General features: G+C 35.8%; 1 protein-coding gene, 1 pseudogene and 1 gene segment (V, D, J or C); 1 reads left to right on the top strand and 2 right to left on the bottom strand.

The window, feature by feature from the left end:
• Positions 1 to 12,630, bottom strand: part of LOC140517968 (immunoglobulin alpha-2 heavy chain-like) — a gene marked incomplete at its 5' end in the record, with an annotated part of 937,512 nt that overhangs the window by 277,665 nt on the left and 647,217 nt on the right. The window lies entirely within an intron of this gene.
• The window catches only part of LOC140529449 (immunoglobulin heavy constant epsilon-like), a 321,603-nt gene that overhangs the window by 219,572 nt on the left and 89,401 nt on the right, over positions 1 to 12,630 (bottom strand).
• Positions 1,242 to 2,158, top strand: LOC140525544 (THO complex subunit 7 homolog pseudogene; annotated as a pseudogene).

Below are 12,630 nucleotides of genomic sequence, written 5' to 3'. Positions count from 1 at the left end.
AATAGTTTATCCATCAGATCTATGGAGAAAGGAAGAATTTATGACCAAATGAGAGACAGACAGCATTAGAAATGCAACATGGATTATTTTGGTTACATTAAATTGAAAAGTTTTTGCACAAACAAAGACAATGCAACCAAGATTAGAAGGGAAGCAGACAGCTGGGAAACAATTTGTACAGACAGTGTCTCTGATAAAGACCTCATTTCTAAAACATATAGAGAACTGTGTTGAATTTATAAGAATACAAGTCATTCCCCAATTGATAAATGGTCAAAGGAGATGAACAGGCAGTTTTCTGATGAAAAAATTAATGCTATCTATAGTCACATAAAAAAATGCTCTAAATCACTTGACTAGAGAAATCCAAATCAAAACAACTCTGAAGTACTACATGACACCTATCAGATTGTCTAACATGACAAAACAGAAAAATGACAAACTTTGGAGAAGACGTGGAAACATTGTACACTAATGCACTGTTGGTGGAGTTGTGAACTAATCCAATCATTCTGGAGAGAAATTTGAAACTCCATCCAAGGGATTATAAAACTAGGCATACACTTTGACCCAGCAATGTCATTTCTAGGTGTGTATACCAAAGAGATCATAAAAATGGGAGAAAGAGTCCCATGTACAAAAATATTTATAAGCATCTCCTTCTGTAGTTTCAAAGAACTGCAAATTGAGAAGATGTCCATTAATTGGGAAATGGCTGAACAAGTTGTGGTATATGAATGTAACGGAATATATACTATTGTTCTATAAGAAATGATGAGCAAGCCAACTTCAGAAAAACTTGGAATGACTTATATGACCTGATGCTGAGTGAAATGAGCAGAACCAGGAGAACATTATACAGAGTAAAAGTCACATTGTGTGGTGACTCACTTTGATAGACTTTTCTCTTCTCAGCAGTGCAAGAACCTAAGACAACTCCCAAAGACTCATTCATGATGGAAAATACCTTCCATATCCAGGGAAAGAACTTTGAAATCTGGATGAGGATGGAAGCACACTATTTGCTCTCCTTTTCTTTTGTTGTTTCATTTTGTTTTTCTCTTTCTCATGGTTCCTCACATTAGTTCTAGTTATTCATCACATCCTGACTAATGTGAAATTTTTGTTTAGTATGAATGTGTAAGAAGAGCTTATATCTGATGGCATGCCATCTTGGGGAGGGGAGAGGAGAGAGAGGGGAAGAAGATCTAAAACTCAAAATCTTCTGGAAGTAAATATTGAAAACTAAAAATATAAACATTAATTATATAAAAAATAAAAATCTTCCAAAAAATTTCATTTGATTTGGAATTTATGGGAGCAGGCCGGTGGGACACTGCTATGGCTCTGGCGGCAGGTCCCGCCCCTAGGCCTTCATGACTGTTTGCCCGGCTGCATTGTGAGAGTTTGACCCAGGGTCTCTTGATGAGGGTGATGTCTGCCACCACCGAGGGTGTCATGGGGTTGGTGACAGCCCACGAAGTTATAAGAAAGCATCTCTTAATTGATGGTGCTTGGTGCCGGTGATGATCTGAGAATCAACCTGTTAGTGCGGAGATTCATTAAGTGGTGCAATGCTGGATCTCAGGAAGAAGGTTATAGCCAGTACCAACGCATGTTGAATACATTGTCTCAATGTGAATTTTCAATAGGAAAAATCCTACTTGTATATGACACGAATCTCAGAGAAATGGAAAACTATGAAAAAATTTACAAAGACAAAAAAAGTAGTATAACTGGAGCACATGAAAAAATTACTGAGTGCAAACAACAGATCCTTCAAGCAAAACGAATATGGAAAAATCCCCAGGAGTATGACGTTTTGGCAAAAGTCACACAGCACCATCCAGACAGGCATGAAACATTAAAGGAACTAGATGCTTTGGGGAAAGAATTACATCTGTCTCATATAAAAGAAAATGTTGAAGATAAGCTGGAACTAAGGGGAAAGTAGTTCCATGTTTTTCTTAGTACTATCCGTGAACTTCAACAGACATTAGGAAATGATGAAAAATTCTCAGAAGTGGACGAAGTTCAGGAAACAAGCATGGAAATAGAGAAGAAACCATAGGTAAATACAAGTCTCACCAGTATTAAAGAGAACTGAATATGTCTTTCTTTCCTTTCACATGTTAAATCACTGGTACTCTGGTAAAACTAGCAGACTATGGATGATAAATTTTTATTAATTTTTTCCAATGTCCAACTAGGCAAAGAAACTTTTAATGAGAAGATAAGAATTTATTTATAAAAAACATATATGTCACCCAAATATTTTGTAAGAACAACTGATTGATAGAAGCCAAGAATAATCCCTTATTCAAGTATTTACCTAGTGCCTGATTTGTGTCTAGTCCCCCATTTGTGTCTAGTCCCGCAGCTGGGCTGTGGGGAGACGTGATAAACAATCCTCACTTGTGAGGAGCTAATATTTCATGGAGGAGACAAAACTGCACATAAAATATATAGCATAAAGTTAATACAAATATATGTACTGTAGTTAAATAAAAGGGAGCTTGGGAAGAAGGATATCAGATGGGGATGCCAGAAAAGGCTTCGTGAAGAAAATCCTAAAGAAAGAGAGCAATTCTATGAGAAGAAAGTAAGGAGAGAGCTTATTCCAGTTATGAGGGATGAGCCAGGGTAAAGGCAATGGTATTTGTGAGGAATAAAGAGAAGGCCAGTTTGGTCAGAATTTAGAGTCCAGAGTCTAAAAACTACCTCCAAGCAGCTGGTGGTGCAGTTGATAGAGCACTGGATCAGGGAGCTCTGAATTCAAATTTGGTCTCACAGCTAGTTATACATGTATGACCCTGGACAAGTCACTTAACCTTTGTTTGCCCTAGTTTCATCAACTATAAAAAAATGAGTATATAATAATAGCATCTTCCTCCCAAGGTTGTGGCAATCAGGTGAGATCATGCATGTGAAAAATTGCTTTGCATAATGCCTGGTACATAACAGGTACTGTAAGCTAGTATAATGCTTAATAATATAATATTAATAAGCTAATATAAATGCTTGTTCTCTTCCCTGAGATATGGTTGGAAAATAAGTTTGGGCTAGGCTGCATAGGACTTTAAAAGTAAAACTGAAGAGGGTATATTTTATCATAGAGGCAATAGGAAGCCACTTGAATTGATTGAATAGATTTTGTCACATGATCAGATATGTATGATTAAGGAAAAGCACTCTGTCAAGAGATTGCAGGGGTAAAAACTTGAGGAAGAGAGACCATTTATGAAACTTGAAATAATCTAGGTCGGGGTGATGAGGGCCTGTTTGTGAGTGGAGAAAAGTAATTAGAAATGAGAGATGTTGTGAAGGTAGAAATGACTAGTTCCTAGTTCCTCATTTCTCTCTTCTATCATGTAATTAAAAATCCTTAATTTAGCTGGTTCATTAAATAACAAGGCAGTGTAATAATAATTTAAATTGGTGCATCTTTTATATGCATTAATCAGAGCTAGGAAGGATGCAGGCAAGCAGGTGACTGGCTAGCATGAGTGAAAGAGTGTGTGATTTTGTTTAAGGGATAATGTTTGTGATTTATTTAATGAAGCTGATTTGTGGGGAGACTATCAGGGAGAAGGCTTAGGGATGGTGTTGTCCTCTGAATTGCTATTATATATTGATTTTTGTTACTATGATGTATTTGGCTTTCTGGTGTCTGAATAAATGTTTTGATTCTGTCTTCCATGTGTAGAGTCTGTTGTATTTCACAGTTCGGAATTGCACCAGGATATTCATAGCTGTCATGGGTGCTGTGAATACCACATTGGCCCTACGGGCAGTCTCCCATTGACTCTTTCTCTAAAGGTTGAATCCTGACGTTCTCTGAGTCTTCAGGCTACACATCCATGTTTGTTGTTCATTGCTGGCATGGAGTACTAGCAACCGTTTTCTTCCTTCCTTTGTGAGAAGCAATAAAATTTGTTAAGGCCATCCCTGTGTGAGATGGCACTTTTCATGTGGACTCCCCTAGTAATAGTAGTAGTCTACAGTTGGTAACTTTGGGAAAGGGAGTTTCATTTGTGTAATAAGGCTGAGAGTGAGAAAAGAGGAAGTAGAAGCAGCAAGTGGCAACAAGTCTTTGGCTAAATAAGGGTGAAGAGAATTAGTGGATGACTGTTTGAGGAGATGGTAGGAACTAGTGAATGTTTTTTTTTAAAGGATGAGAAAGATGCAGGCATATTTGAAGGCAGTGGGGAAAGAATCAGAATACAAAAGCATAGATTAGTATATTACTTTTTAAAAGGATATCATTATTATTAATAATAATATTTTAATAGGAGCAAAAAGTGTTTTTGTCTACTTTTAGTAAAGAAAATAAAAATTATTATTTTAAATGTCATTAATTTCAACTGCAACTCATATTTTAAAATTTGTATTTTTTGTATGCTTTATAATATACATAACAGTAATGCATGTAGAGGGTCCATGCTTGGAAATGTCTTGCTGATAGGAGTGTATAACAAAAAAAATAGAATTCATTACTTTCACCTTTGATGTTTATTTCTTTATTTTTTTCAGTTTAAAATTTTATTTTAATAGAATCAGAATATACACAGCATATGCAGTATTTGACCCTTAACTAATACAGTAAGCATTTACTAAAACTACAGTGACTTGAAGTTCAATCTTTATACTCAACAAATTTTAATCCATTCCTCCAAGTGATTTTTAATTCCTATTTATGAGGCAAAAATATTACTGACTGATACAACTTGCTAAAATACTACTGTTGAATGTACAAACCACTGATCATGCCAATATAGCAAAGATAAACATATGTTTGAGGATTGCAATATCCCCTTACCTAGACTAAAAAAACCTCATCCAACAAATATCTGAGAATCAGTCCACATCACATCAGTGTTTAGAAGTATTTCATTAATGTCCAAACAAGTGTACCAAAATCTTATCATGTCTTAATTTTAAGTTGCCAGTTTTGTTTTACTAACTTGAGAAAGTTATAGCTACACTGTCAGTGCCAGATCACCTAAATTTGATTTAAGAATTTAATTTGAAATACTAAAAGCTCATATAGGTAATTTCATGCATATGGTGACATTCAGCATTCAAATGCCAGTGTTTTTGTACTGTCTTTTGGTCACATTTCTTTAAACTTTCAAATAATCACTTTTAGGCTTTTAAAAATTTTGTCAGAGTGTTCAATAAATAGACACAAAATGAGCAGAAAAGAATATCTAGAAATACACTGTCTTCAAAGGGTTTTCTCTCCAACTGTCATTCCCATAGTTTAAAAAAATTTTCTTTTTAGAATATAGTCCCTTCTACTTCTTAGACAAGCTGCATTTAACAATCTCCAAGAGTCAAAATAAGTTTGGAAGTCTGAGGACAAGTACGCAAGACTAGATATAATGTATATATTTATTTATAGGTAATATATTTGTAAATAAAATACTTTAATGGTAATTAAAATATTTCAAGTATTTGAAGAAAATTGTCAGACAAGTTTCTTGATAGCAGGGACTGTTTTTTGTTTGTTTTTGGTCTTTGGCCTTTCTAGATTCTAGCGTAATGCTTCTTGAATGACCGATTTTTTTCTCCAGTCTTCACATCCCTTATTTCTTTGACTTATCTTTGTATAACTTGATTTCAAGTCCCTTTACTATTCTGATTGCCCTGCAGCTTGTTAGCATCCTTTCTCACAAATGTAATATTGGACATAATATTCCAGATGTGGTCTGACTAGGGCAGAGTAGACCAAGACTCTTTCATGCTTCACCCCTCCAGCCCCTCCAAATTATCTCTATGTTGCTATTTATTTAGGATAACATCACATTAATTCTTTTGAATGCCACATCACATTTCTGAAACGCTTAATTTACAGGTGCCTGAAACTTCCAGGCTTTTTTCATGTGCTTGGTTATCTAGATACACCTGACCTCTTCTATTGAAGTTTTTCCCGCTAATGTTTTGAATTCAAGTGTTGGATTTTATCATTTACTTTTGTAATATTCATTCCCAACCTATCCTTATTCTGTCATTCAGTATATAAACTCTCTTTTCTTAACTGTGTTATTTGCAAATTTTATGTATGTTATTTGGTAGATTATTCAAGTCGTTGGCAAAAATATTGAACAGAACTAGGCAATGCCCAGAGCCTTGGGATTCTCTACTGTAGACCTCCTTTGAGGTTGAAATTCATCCATTAATATAACAAACACTTTCTGGGTTAGTCATCAATCTGTTCCAAATTCATCTAAATAAAAAAAATATGTGCACACACATATATACAAAGAGTGGATCTGGACTGAATCTTGTCTTTAAGAGTATTATGAAAGATTTTATTAAATTTTCTACTGAAATTCAAGCACATCATGTTGTCATTCTCCCCATCTACTATTGTGATAATCCTATGAAAAAGGAAACAGTTATTGTAATAGGACTAGTTCTTACTGAATTCATCCATACTGGCTCATAGTAATTAATGATCTTTCCCATGTCCAAGTGCTGAGAAGCCGTATATTTAGTGATCCTTTCTAGAATTTTACCAGAAATTGATACACTAGACTATGGAAATTGGGAATTTGTTTCTATCCACTACTGTAGTAATTCTTCCAGTTTTTTGGATACTTTAAAGAGCAGTGGCAGTGGCTCAGTAACCATACCCAGTAGTTCTTTTGTAGAGAATTTTGGTTTCCCTTTGATAAATAGCATGACAATCATTGCTCAATTTCTCCTTGACAGACAATGTGACCATTTCTGATTGTAAATAACACATATTATACTGGAGAGTCAGTTAAGCCAATGTAGTTCTAGGTTAAAATAGGAAGCTCCAATGAAACCCTCTTCGTTCTTAAGTCTATATAGGATAAGCCTAGCAAAAACTTGAAAGTAATCTTAGAACAAGTATTTTTTAACTCAGGAAATGTATGCTGGAAGGAGATACTTTCTTAACAAATGGGCCACTTACATGGACCAGAACAAAGATGTAGCTAGTTTGATAGGCAAGACTTACTATGATCAAATACCCCTGAAAAAGAGAATAAGAGGCTCTAAATTCAATGTTTTTTTTTAAAAAAAAAAACTAAAAATATTTTTTTCTCACTGTTGATTTGGGATGTTTAGCTTATGATGTTCTAATACTTTTTATTGCTATTCATTCAGAGTTCAGAATTTATTGTAGGACTGTAATAACTTCAAATACCCATGGCTTCCTCAATGATATTACCTTTCCCAGGTCCTACCCCTAAACACTGATCATTTTGATTTCCCAGTATAAAACAAAATTGGGTTTTCAGTTTTAGAATAACATAGACATACATGAATCTCTGATGAATGGAGAGCCATTAGTTCCCAGGACAGGAAAAGAATGTCAGGGACTTTTATTCTATAGCGTTTCTAATGAAAGCCATTGTGACAATATAATAGACTTTTTTATTTCAAAATGACATTGTGATCTATAATAACCTTTATTTTTTACTAGTTTTATTAACTAGTAAAATACAATTACTTGTGATTAAGAAATATGCATTTTTTCTTTTAAATTCTAATATTAGGAGGGAGGATACGAGAAAGGTTGCAAGAGGCGAGTTCTACATAAAGTAATAAGAAGATGTGAGAAAACCACATGGAAATAGAAAGTTAAGTCCACCCTCCTTCTATCTCCATCACCCCTACAAGCTTGGGAGTCTCTTGGTCTTCCAAGAATAGGTGAAAGTGTCAATTGTATCAGTCAGCAAGAGGAGCATGGTTCAGATCTTCAAGGAATTATCCCTTCTTTTGGTTCAACCTTTGTTTTCACATGTATGTCTTTCAAGCATGAATTACTTCACCTGTGAATAATAAAGAAACAGCATAGTGTAACTTCACATCACTTGATGTGAGGAGGACCTACATCCAAATTCCACCTTACACTCACTAGCTATGTGAAAGTATGTAGGTCATTTTAATCTCTCTGAGATTCAGTTTCTTCATCAGGGCAGATATCTGTTTTACCTCTAACCCATGGTAGGCATTTACCATGATATAATTAATATAAGGCCATTTGTAAATGAAAAATATTACTATGAATAATAATAATAATAGATGCATGCTTTTTCTTGTGACCATTTTTGGGAAAGAATATCAGAGACAAAAAGGGACCTCTGTGAATCCATTGAAGATAGTTTGGAAAAACGGTAGAAAACCTGTGACTTCAAGGCCACATGTAATCCCCAAGTGCAGATCTTTGACTGAATCAAAACTTCACAGAAGAAATCCCCTTAATAAAAGAATTTGTTCTGTAAAACTTCGTTTCAGTCAAAAGGTCTCACCCAAAGATCTAGAAGGCCACATGTGGCCTCGAGGCCACAGGTTTCCCACCCGTGATTTGGAATAATAAAAGTGGTACAGTGAAAATACCACTGACTCTGAAATCAGAGAACCTGAGTTCAAATCTTACCTCTGATACTTAATAATGTGTTACATTAGACAAGATACTTAATGTCTCTGGGCCTCTGTTGCCTCATCTGAAATATACTAGGTTTGCACTAGAGGGGCTCTGAGGTACTTTCCAGATAGATGTGGAAAGATATGTCAAATTGTGCTTCCTACAGGGACCTAAAATTTAGACTTTGTTGACCCAAACATAACCTCTATATATCTTATAAATGAGGCCTTAAGTCAGTCAATAAATATTTGTTAAACACCCACAATATTTCAGGTACTATGCTAAGCACTGGTGATGCCAAAAGGCAAAAGACGATCCTTGCCCTCATGGAGCTGCTAATCTAAAGGAGAAGACAACAAGCAAACAAATAAATGTATACGTGTGTGTGTGTGTGTGTGTGTGTGTATACACACACACACACACACACACACACACATATATATATATATATAGACATATAATAAATTAGAAATGATTAATAGAGACAAGACACTAGAATGAAGTGAGGTTGGGAAAGGCTTCCTGTAGAAGATGGGATTTAAATTAGGTCTTCAAAGAAGCTAGGGAAGCAGGTAGATGGAAGTGAGGAGTGAGAGCATTCTAGGCACAGGAGAAAGACAGTGAACATGCTTAGGGTCTGAAGATGCAATGTTTTGTTCTAGGAACAACAAAGAGTCTGGTGTCACTGGATGGAAGGATATGCAGGGGAGTGTAAGGTACAGGAAGAGTGGAAAGTTACACACCTTATATATAGTACAGGAGTATATATGAGAAACAATGAACAAATAGACATGAAACATGTCAAATGAATGTAACCACAAAATAAGAAACAAGTATACTCAAACAAATAGTAACTTATAGCAGAAAATATATGAAATTTTTACAGTATTAAACACGCAATTAAATGCATGTTTAAAAAATTAAACGACCATTTCATGTTAGAAATCTGTAGCATTGTTGCCTAAATACATGTATAACTATATTTTAGGTTTATCTGAATACCTAATAATAATGACATCATAACTTAGCTAAAAACAAAGAGTGCCCACATCATACTTCCTTGGGCACATTCTTGTTCAAATTGTATGCATCCCTGTCCTCTTACCTTGAACAAAGTAACTGTTGTGCTGTAAAAGAGACTCAGCAGGAAGAGGACAATGAAAGTAGAGGCTGTTGTCCACAGGTTCTCAAATCCCTCTTCCTCAGCATTAACTTCTCCTTCTTCATGGGTTTTGAATGATAGAGATCAGAAAGAGCAGGGTTAGATTCAGTCACTATGGGGCTAGGACTAGACAGAAGATTTGCTCCTTGGGAGAGGCTGTTAGTAGGAATAAACTGCTAAATAGATGTATTTTCTATGAGCATGACATTTTCTAGAGGAAGTCTATGGTCTTTGCTCCAGGAATAAGATGTTTGTAAGTAGGAGAAAAGCTAGAAACTTGGAAACAAACAAAACCAAACCATCTTCAGAAAGAATTAGTGTGACAGGAAATGCAGAGAAGGGGATGAAAATGCATTTAAAAAGGGAAACTTTCACTGCAGTCTCACAAGGATCCCTTTATAGTGCTGATGACAAGATTAAAGTCACTATTTAAGAATGAATTCTGATTTAAAATGAATTCTGAGAGTGATTTAACTGTGCCACTCTTATGGATAATCAGAACAGTGAGAACAGTGAGATCAATATTAGAAAGGAAGAGAGAGAGAGAGACAGAGAGAGATGAGAATGATGATGATGATGATGATGATGATGATGATGATGATGATGATGATCATGATCATGATCATGATCATGATGATAATTAGTGCAGGTCATAAATGTGAGAGAGGAGTGCATTTATGTGTAAGGACATGTGGATGTGCATATCTATGTGTCTATTCCTGCTAATTAAAATCTTAATTTAGGCTTTTCCTAATTCATCTATTCTCTTAGGAACAAATTCCACCTGTATTCTTATTTGGATCTGAGAAATTTTGAGGATCGATGTAGTCCTCAAATTTTCTTCAGTGACTTAAGTTTTGGATGATTGGAGGAAGATGGATGTGAACTCTGAACCAGTGGTGGGGGGATGGGAATAGAGGAGCCAAGAGTGTGATCAGTTATGGTTGATTTCAAGACGCTCCTTTCCTAAACTGATTATGAAAGATATTTTCTTTGGAGAATCAAAAGTTGAAGAGAAGACCTGCCCTGGGAAAAGTGAGCAGAGAGATCACTGCAGTACACTGTGGGAGCAAATGAGTCAAGGTGTTAGATAGGCGATATCTTAGTGTTTTCTCCAACGTAATGGGTCTCATGCTACCTATCTCGTTGTCCAAAACAAAAAAGAAGAGAATGTAGTTGAAATCTATTGTGCTGGTTGAGAATATCTTTCCATGACCATGTAAGTCTGGGGCAAAGAAAGAAACTGAAACTAATGATTGATGATTCCACCTTCCATTTCCTTCTTCCCCCTTCAGTCATGGTTGAAGGCAACACTTAGAGCTCTATGTAGAAGGAATAAACTGGTAAACAGTACTTGGATCATAAAGCTGCTCAGGTGTTGGAAATGTATGGAGAAAGATAACATCCCAACATTCAAACTAAATACTATATTAGTACATACTGTTATCCTAATAACAACATTGGGATGCTGTTTAAGGCATCATTTCTATTGTTCACTGCTTCTCAGTTTCTGTTATCTCTACCTTTTCTGTCCTCACATTTTTGTAGCATAATTTCTCGCAGTTTTTCAGCAGAATGCTAGCTTTCTGTCTATGTCTCTTTTTGTACGTAAGCTAAAAGGATTTCACAGTTTTGTTTTTCTTTAAGAACTCATTATTACACAGAAGGAAGGCTTTGAAGTTCCTCCTGATTCTATGGTTAAACCATAGTACATATCAACAATCATTGTTGATTGTTACTCAGAACAATAGATTCTGATCTCTTGGAGAAACTAAGGTTGGGTTACATAAAGTAAGACATTCTATAGCCTTGATTTTGCACAAGATGTTCAGGTACTTCTGCTACAGTGGAATTGAGCTTAGGGTAAAAGATCCAGTGGACTCTTGAGGAATTTAGATTTTCTTCCTGAGTTCCCAAGAACAGATGTGGAATGTGTTTAGAAATGGATTTACTTGTAGATTTCAGAAAAAGTTGGCTAGGGAAGCAAAATGGTTTATCTAGCTTCTGTGCTATTCAGGCATATTAGATAATATTTTCTACATAAAAGTAAATTTTTTTGTAGGTCAGCACATCAACTTCATTACAGACAGATGTCCTCTAGGTTGACTGGACTGGTATTTTTCTAAGATGAATGTGTCTCAGGGCAGATGAAAGATCTTGAAAAGAGTCCTCATAGAAAATATTAATATTCCTTTAACTAGGTATTTCATCCCATACTCAAGTGTACCTTACTATGTTTAGACTTCTACCTTTGGACGGTAGGCAATTTATGAATAAGTTTTCTCTTCCCTTGTCATGTATGAGCTCACTTAGAGCCACAACTTCTTTGGATAAAGGGTCATTGATCTTTCTTGGGCCACCTAAATTCCATCCTCATGTAGCTTCTAACAAGGAACAGAGAAGGGTGGGCTTTTTCAAGTAGGATGTTCCCTTAGATGTTTCTCTTTTCTTGATGTTTCTTTTTCCTCTTTGATATTTCTTTGAAAAGGTGACTTCTTCCATGGGAGTAATCCAAGAAAGTCACATTTGGTATCAACTCTACCCTCAGCCTTAAATATTGACCTTCTTCTATTCTGGTTCTATGAACGTGTCTTCTTCGGATGAGATGTACATACCTAAGGCAGACACTAGAGGATCATTGGTATGGGGTATACTGGGAGAGGAAATGGAAGCATTGTCTTGAACTGACCTATTTTCTTGAGTCTGAAATTACTCATCTCTGGGACACTGAGTCGCACTCCCTTGAACATGAGAAGATGAAATAGCTAGGCTTCCACTCAAAACCATGACTGCGGAATTAAAGGGACTGCCATGAATGATCAGTGGGGAAGGAGTTCTAAATTCTATATCGCTAGGCTAAGTATCGAGGTAACACAACTGAGGCCATTGTAAGAGGCATTGCTTTCTTTCCCCTCTCTCCCAGAAGACTGAATATTTTAAGTGGAGAACATGCACATTACACTTACTAAAAGGCAAAAGGATATCTTTGAAAAGTCCATGGATCCCACGTGATAGTAGGATTGTCAGAATTCTACCAGTGCTCATGCTTCCCTTCCAGAAAAGAGGT

The sequence above is a fragment of the Notamacropus eugenii genome, chromosome 1 (assembly GCF_028372415.1).
Source record: "Notamacropus eugenii isolate mMacEug1 chromosome 1, mMacEug1.pri_v2, whole genome shotgun sequence".
Classification (NCBI taxonomy): domain Eukaryota; kingdom Metazoa; phylum Chordata; class Mammalia; order Diprotodontia; family Macropodidae; genus Notamacropus; species Notamacropus eugenii.
The sequence above is the reverse complement of the archived record's forward strand: the minus strand, read 5'-3'. Positions and strand labels throughout refer to the sequence as shown.